The following is an 8,995-nucleotide window of genomic DNA, read 5'->3' as shown; positions in this document are numbered from 1 at the left end:
GGTGAAAAGAGAAATAATCTAGTATAATTTCATTGCATACACATACAAACTAGTCCAAAGATATACTATTTTCTGGAAGTGAGCTAGAAAGAAGTTTTTAATCCCATTAATCTACAAAGATTCTTCTTGAGAAATATGATGGACATATATGATGACTATATACATCCTCCTTTAGGGGTGCAAGTGTGTGACTGCATGTGTGTGTGTATGTATAAGTGTACATGTGTGGTGGGGGCCATGTATAATTTCTTCCAACTTATTGGGCTCAAATGAGGTTCAGTTTAAAGTCTGCAAATGGATTTTCTGATTTCTACAATTATCAGGCTACCCTTAAGAAATACAATGTATGTGATGGCAAGCCATGATTTTACACACAGATATATTCTCCCTTACCTACTGTCAAGTCTTGGAGCAAGAGACACAGCAGTGGGTGGTAACTAAAAGACAATCATATCCATTGTCTTTATACAGCAAGAAACAAAGATGATAACTTTAGTCCTCCAGGGGTGTAATTATCTCATGAAAACCCCAGTTTGTGGAGGAGTCTCCTTGCTATTATTAGATTTCTTTAGTTTAGGATATAAGTATATGCTGAAAGGCATTCACTGAAAATTACTCATTTCTCCATCAGTGTGTTTGAAAGCCAAGCTCTGTGGTGATTAATTTGGTCCTTAAGCAGGTGAGGCTCAATTCTGGCTCTCCCTTAGTGCAAAGCTGGATGCTGAAGGAATTGGCATGCGGCCCTTGATTCTACTTTTGTGTGTTTTCCCAGAAAACAGCAGGACTGTTCTCTTGGACAGCTGAGGTTTCTCTAAGTTCAAGACTTTGTTCCACTGACTGTTTTTCCTTCAGCAGTTTCAAAAGTTCTTCGTGGCATTTCTTTTTTTAATGTCATAACCAAAGATGTGAATATTGCCCCATTTCTGGTCAAAAGAAAGCCCTCTTATCATGTCACTCGGTCTCATGTGTCCCCACCATGGTTTCTGTGGAATATCTGTCTCAGAATCAAGTGTTTCAGGAGGGAAAATCTCTGATCTGTAGATCCAAAAGGATTAACAACATTAAAGATGATAATTTTATGCAAATCAAAACTACAAAGAGGTAACACCTCACACGGGTCAGAATGGCCATCATTAAAAAGTCTACAAGTAACAAATGCTGGAGAAGGTGTGGAGCAAAGGGAAACTTCCTATACTGTTGGTAGCAATTTAAGTTGGTACAGCCACTATGGAGAACAGTGTGCAAGTTCATCAAAACACTAAAAAGAGAGTTGCCATATGATCCAGCAATCCCACTTCTGGGTGTGTATCTAGACTAAACTATAATTTTTAAAATATATGCACCCCTATTTTATAGCAGCACTATTTACAATACCCAAGACATGGAGACAACCTAAACGTCCATCGAGAAACGATTAGATAAAGACGTGGTACATTTATACAATGGAATACTGCTCAGTTATAAAGAAAAGAATGAAGTAATTTGCTGCTATTTGCAGCAAATGGATGAACCCCGAGATTATTATACCAAGAGATAAGTCGGAAGGAGAAAGACAAATAGCACATGATATCACTTACATGTGTTATCTAAACTATGACACAAACCATGGTGGCCCAGATGATAAAGAATCTGCTGGCAATGCGGGAAACCTGGGTTTGATCCCTGGGTTGGGAAGATCCCCTGGAGGAGGGCATGGCAACCCACTCCAGTATTCTTGCCTTGAGAATCCCATGGAGAGAGGAACCTGGTGGGCTGCAGTCCATGGGGTCACAAAGAGTCAGACACAACTGAGCAACTAAGCATAGCAGAGCACAGAACTTATCTACAAAACACAGACAGACTCACAGAGAGAAGAGACTTTTGGTTGCCAAGGGAGTGGGGGCGGGGGGGGGGGGGTGGGGCGGGGTCGGGAAGGACTGGGAGCTTGAGGTTAGGAGATGCAAGCTATTATATGCAGAATAGACAGACAACAACTCCTCTGTATAGTGGTGCTGGTTTATCACTACGTCGTGTCCAACTCTTGAGACCCCTGGACTGTGGCCGGCCAGACTTCTCCATCCACGGGATTTCCCAGGCAAGAACACTGGAGTGGGTTGCAGCTTCCTTCTCCAGGGGATCTTCCCAACTCAAGGATCGAACCCGCATCTCCTGCACTGCAGGCAGTCTACTGCATTGTAGGCAGATTTTTTACTGCTGAGCCACCAGGGAAGCCCTCCTCTGTATAGCAAAGGGAACTATATTCAACGTCTTGTGATAAACCATAATAGAAAAGAATATGAAAAGGAATGTACATCTATGTATAACTGAGCCACTTTGCTGTACAGTAGAAATTAGCACACTGTAAATCAACCGTGCGCTAAGTCGCTTCAGTCATGTCCGACTCTTTACTACCCCATGGACTGGAGCCCGCCAGGCTCCTCTGTCCATGGAATTCTCCAGGCAAGAATATTAGAGTGGGTTGCCATGCCCTTCTCCAGGGGATCTTCCCAACCCAGGGATTGAACCCAAATTTCCTGCAGCTCTTGCATCGAAGGCAGATTCTTTATCACTGAGCCACGGGGAAGCCCAAATCAAAAGATGAGAATTTTACATGTAAATGAAATATGTTAGGCAGTGTTAATGCTCTCACTTTCTCTTCACATGCACTTACGAGCTAGAAATATTGTGAACTTCTGCATTAGCCAAAGAACCAACTAAAAATAATATGGGGAAAAGATCTATTCTGATATTTAGTGAATCTGGCTGACATTTGCTGGACACCTCTGTAACAGGCACTGCAGACACTTTATGTTTCCTATAGCATCCTGAGTGACTCTGCTAGGTAATTACTGTTCTGTTCATTTCCTTCCTTCCTTCTTTCCTTCCTTTCATGAACCTCAGGTACAGAAGAGTGCCATGATCACAGGTCTCAGGTTATGATACACTCTTATCATGAATCCACACAAGGACTCTTTCTTATTTTGTATAAATGTCATTTTTCCCTTTTCATTCTGATCCCCATTCCTTCCTCCTCAGGCTCCCATCCTAATGTGTTAATTTGTGTCATTTGCACATGTGCATTGCTCCTCATCCTCCTAACATCCTAACGAAGTCATAGCTGGTTGCTAGGCATGACTACACCATTTAATGTTAGCCAATGGGATAAGAGCAAAAGTGATGTGTGAACTTCTGGGTTGCCCTGTAAGCAGAAATGTATCTTTTCTTTCCCTTTTCCTCTCCCTCTTCACACTGGGCAGAGTCTGACTGTGTGCTAGGAGATCAAGTAGCCACACAGGACTCTGAGATAAGAGTCATGAACTGAAGGTGTCAAAATAAAATGACAGAAACAGGTCCCTGATGATGTCAAACCCCCTCCGGATTGCCTACCTGAATTTTAACAGGAGAAAAAAAATCTATTGGACTTAATCCATTATTATTTTGAGGGCTTCTGTTACAGCCATTTATCCAATTTCCTGAAAAAATACTGCATCTTTGCAAAGTGTGTAGGGCATTTAATATGTCTGCATGTGGTTCCCATTTTAAATGGTATTATTCTGCTTCTTAGGTTTTTCACTTGGCACTATTTTAAAAAATCTATCCTTGCTACCTGGAGAAGGGAACGGCTACCCACTCCAGTATTCTTGCCTGGAGAATTCCATGGACAGACAGTACATCTAGTTCTTGCTTCTAGGTGCTGCAGAGAGGACCACGGTGTCCCTCTCCTGTACTTCTCCTGTGTACTCCCCTAGTGGTAAAGATTACTTCCAACTTCTCACCCCCACAAAACCACCATGATAGCCCTGTGGCGTTCCTTAGGAACCTTTGAAAGAATTTCTGTTGGGTATAAGTAGACAAGAAAGATGGCTGGTCACAGAGTATTCTCATGTTTAATTCCATTCAGTGCTGCCAAATCACTTTCCAGAATGGCTCTAACAGTCTGCATCTCCATCAACAATGCTTGAGGACTCCTATTTCTCTACAACTTTACCAATACTTCATTATTCAAGTTTCCATTTTTTTTCCAATCTCAAGTGCCCCGTTTTTGGAAATCGGAATATAATTGATTTACAACATTGTGTTAGTTTCTGCTGCACCACAACATGAATCAGCTATAAGTATACGCATGTCCCGTCCCTCCTGAGCCTCCCTCCTCCCCCCCTCCCATGCTGCCCCTCAAAGTCATCACAGGGCACTGAGCTGAACTCCCTGTGCTACGCAGCAGCTTCCCTCTGGCTATCTATTTTACACATGACAGTGTATATGTGTCAGGGCTGCTCTCTCAATTCTTCCCACCCTCTCCTTCCCCATCATGTCCACATGTGCCTTCTCTACATCTATGTCTCTATTCCTGCCCTGCAAATAGGTTCATCATTACCATTTCCTAGATTCCATACATATGCCTTAATATACTTTATTTGCTTTCCTCTTTCTGACTTACTTCGCTCTGTATGACCGGATATGATACATATATTCAATGGAATATAACTCAGCCATAAAAAGAAGTGAAACTGGGTCATTTATAGTGATGTGGATGAACCTTCAGTTTGTTATACACAGTGAAGTGCCCCATTTTGACTTGCAGTTCTATGATTATTAGTGTTTATACAATTGTTCATATACTTGTTAGCCATTTGGATTTTCCCTTCATCATACCCTTTTCTTTCTTTCTACATATTCTTGATATGAATTCGTGTTGGTTTTAGTCATTTCTATTCATGATTTTTCAAGGAAGATATTCTCAGCACCTTACTCGTTGAGACCTCATAGCATTTTACATCCCTTTCTCTATTAGGTCTGCAATCCATATCCAATTCCCATATGAGTGTGCACACCTGCTCCAAGCCCAGTCATGCCCTTGAGATTCCCAGTGTCTTGGAGCTGCCGAGTGTGCTCAGCCCCTAGGAACTCCACTGGTGAACCAGCTCACCCCTCCCTCCCTTTCTCTCTATACTTTAGTCCCCAAATCTGAATGCACCATCAGACAGTGACTCTCTTCTTTTCCTGATGCCTCCTTGCGTCCACTTCAGTTAAGAAGAGGGCAGCAGGATGAGGTCTGGATCGCACAGTCAGAAGCTACCACTCAAGATTCCAACAATCAAAATGGAAACTTGTACAGAAGTTTAGATGAGAAATTTGTAAGGTCGGGCCTGATTCTAAAATGTCTGACTCCTCAGGAGAAATGTGGGAATTTACAGAGCTTTTCTTTTCTTTTAAGCCAAGAGGCTTCCACTGGCTAAACTTCTTATTTTCAGCTTAGTGTGTACTGACTTTCTCCTTTAAAAGCCCTGCCTCCCTCGGGATTTGGGAACACTCACCTTCACCTTAGCAAAATTCGCCTCCATTTACATCAAGAGGCCAGGAAGCTGCACTTTTCTTACAGAGTCCTGGGAGAATGGCAGTTCATGTAAGTCAGTGCAGCAAAATAGAGGAAGATCTCTTAATGGAACTTCACCAACTAATATACCAGGTAGGGAATAAAGCTGGCTGCATTCTTGAAATAGAAAGAGAAAGAATGTGCTATCATTGGGGGCCCCTGGGGTTGACCAGGGGCCTTTATAATGTAACAGTCTCCTAGGTGTCACTTCTGGCCCTAATCATAGTTCACTGCTAAGCTGCTGACGCTGGTAGTCAGTGTTCTTCAGGACCTGACCTTTCACTCTTCTGCTACTCCTGCTTAGGGAAACGCCAACCCTGGATGAATCCAGCCAGCCCTCCCTGCTCCCTGGGAGAAGCACTCCTGTGGGGCTCTTCTGGCAAAGACCACACCTGTGCTGAATGAGGCTCTTGACAAATTTAAGTTCTCCAACCTCAACTGGGCTTTTAACAATGGCACCCCACTCCAGTGCTCTTGCCTGGAAAATCCCACGGGCGGAGGAGCCTGGTGGGCTGCAGTCCATGGGGTCGCTATGAGTCGGACACAACTGAGCAACTTTACTTTCACTTTTCACTTTCATGAATTGGAGAAGGAAATGGCAACCCACTCCAGTGCTCTTGCCTGGAGAATCCCAGGGACAGGGGCGCCTGGTGGGCTGCCGTCTATGGGGTCGCACAGAGTCAGACACGACTGAAGTGACTTAGCAGCAGCAGCAGCAATCTTCCCATAGTCTCAGACAACACTCATCCACAAGTGGCTTTCCTCTTTCTCTGTTTTACGTCACCTTCAGCTTCACTCCCTCCTTCACTCTAAACACATCTTAAACTCTTACTTGACAGAGGATAGAGGACAGGATGATTTCCTCAACCCCATGCCCCCCTTCCTTCGACTTCTGTGTGCCTCATCCATCCTTACTGCCTTCTCTAGCACAGTGTTTAAAAGCTTCTCCTGCTAAGTGTTTCTATTTTTGCTGGTGATTCTTAGCTGAATCAGATCCAATGCCCTCTTTTTATTAAAAATTATTTTGTAACTCTCTTCCCCTTTAATATTGAGAAACGAATATAACCTACCAAATACATAATTACATTTTAATTGATTTAATGACATAATTACAAAACAAAAGGAAAGTAATATGCTTTTCAATATGTAAAGGCTCAGGTACTATTATACTAAACACACAATAAGGTAGAGAAATCCTTATACCTCAATATAGAATTACTGTGTGGTAATTATGAATGTGTAGACAGATTCAGGTACTTAATCTTAGAACTCATGGGCTTCCCTGGGGCTCAGATGGTAAATAATCTTCCTGCAATGCCCGATACTCGGGTTCGATCCCTGGGTTGGGAAGATCCCCTGGAGAAAGACATGGCTACCCACTCCAGTACTTTTGCCTGGAGAATTTCATAGACAGAGGAACCTGGCGGGCTACAGTCCATGGGATCACAAAAAGCAGATGAGACTGAGTGACTAACACTTTGACTTTCAGTAGCAGTAAAAATCACATTTCAAAATGATAAGTAATGCTTTATAAAGCATTTTATATATATATAAAGATTTCCCAGTGAAATCTTCCCTTGATTTACACTGTGGTTGAATCTTTGGGAAATTTAATCTACATTAAAACTATGTTAAAATTACTTTCTGTCACTGAAAAACAGTGCTAGGTTCCAGGCTCAGATAATTCTAAATAGAGTTTTCATCTTCCTGACTAGTAGCTCATTTGAAAGCTGCTTGGAATGTGGAAGTTTTCTTCACTGTATCACCCAGTGCAGGACACGCCACATCTCTGGACTCTGCCCATTCGATGCCTTAACAGCCCCAAATCACCCTGATAACCCACACAGTTCCAAGGTGCCTCCTGGCAGCATCACGACCCCAGTATGGATGGACCAGTCTGTATTCTGGATCTCTCTTCAGTCAGTCTTTTCATCAGTTAGCCCTTTATTTTCAGTCTTCAACCTTTCCTTCTCTACTTGATTTTTCCTCAATCCTGTGTCATAATAAAGTCAGCCCCACCCAACACTAAGTTCTCCTCTGGCCCGTGTACTGCCTCTCCCCTCCCCATCTCCCAGATCAACAGCACAGCAACCTGCCAGGGCTATTCCTTTCCCCTCACCTCCATACCCTCCCTAACTCACTGTCATTTCTATCAAGAAAACCTTGATAGGTTTTAAATTTTAAATTTAAATTCTTAAATTTAAAATTTAAAATTCTTTTAAAATTTATTTTTCATTAGAGAATAGTTGCTTTACAATATTGTTAGTTTCTGCCATACATCAATATGAATCAGCCATAGATATACATATGTTCCTTTCCCCATGAACCTGTCTCCCACCCCATCTCACCCCTCTAGGTTGTCACAGACCGTGGGGCTTGAGCTCCCTACGTCATTCAGCAAATTTCCACTGACTATTTGTTTTACATATGGTAATGCGTATGTTTCCCTGTTAGTTTCTAAATCTGTCCCACCCCTCGGCTTCACCCACGGAGTCCACAGGTCTGTTCTCTATGTCTTTGTCTCCACTGCTGCCCTGCAAATATGCTCATCAGTATTTCTAGATCATCTTTCTAGATTCTACATATATGTGTTGATATACCATATTTTTCTCTGACTTACTTCACTCCATATAATAGGCTCTAGGTTCATCCACCTCATTAGAATTAACTCAAATGTGTTCCTCTTTATGCTGAGTAATATTCCATTGTATATACGTACCACAGCTTCTTTACCCATTCATCTGTTGATGGACAGCTAATTTGCTCCCATGTCCTAGCCATTGTAAATAGTGCTGCAATGAGCACTAGGGCACATGTGTCTTTTTCAGTTCTCGTTTCCTCAGGGTATATGCCCAGCAGAGGGACTGCTGGGTCATATGGTAGAGATCATTGCCACTGGGACACTCTAACTTCATGAGTTCACAGACAGCGGCTGTGTGCCTGGTGATGGCTGTGAAAATGGGCAGGATATCATTCTGGAGAAGGCAATGGCAACCCACTCCAGTACTCTTGCCTGGAAAGTCCCATGGACGGAGGAGCCTGGTAGGCTGCAGTCCATGGGGTCGCGAAGTGTCGGACACAACTGAGCGACTTTACTTTCACTTTTCACCTTCATGCATTGGAGAAGGAAATGGCAACCCACTCCGGTGTTCTTGCCTGGAGAATCCCAGGGACAGGGGTGCCTGGTGGGCTGCCATCTATGGGGTTGCACAGAGTCGGACACGACTGAAGCGACTTAACAGCAGCATCATTCTTGTATAAAGACAGGAGAGGGATCAGCTAACCCAGACTACAGACACCCTAGGAAGTGAGCCTTTTATGACCGCAGAAATACATCGTGCAGGAGACAAAAGGTCACAAAACATCTCAGACAGGACCTGCATTAACACAGGCACATTTTCACAAGAGTAAGGATCTCATCATTTGCCTCTGTATTTGCCTCTGTATGTAACTAGCATAATGCCTTGTAGACAATAAGCACTCAATAAATATTTAATAAATTATTAAACAAATTCTTGATCTGTAATACCACAAAGTTTTGAGTAGCTCGCTCTGGGAGTGGTATTCTGAGGCTTCTTTCTTTGTTATTCTGCCCTTGTATGCTTTTTGGCTCCATCCAAGTTTTCAACAATGAGCACATAC

Source organism: Cervus elaphus, chromosome 25 (genome assembly GCF_910594005.1).
Source record: "Cervus elaphus chromosome 25, mCerEla1.1, whole genome shotgun sequence".
Lineage (NCBI taxonomy): Eukaryota > Metazoa > Chordata > Mammalia > Artiodactyla > Cervidae > Cervus > Cervus elaphus.
The sequence above is the reverse complement of the archived record's forward strand: the minus strand, read 5'-3'. Positions refer to the sequence as shown.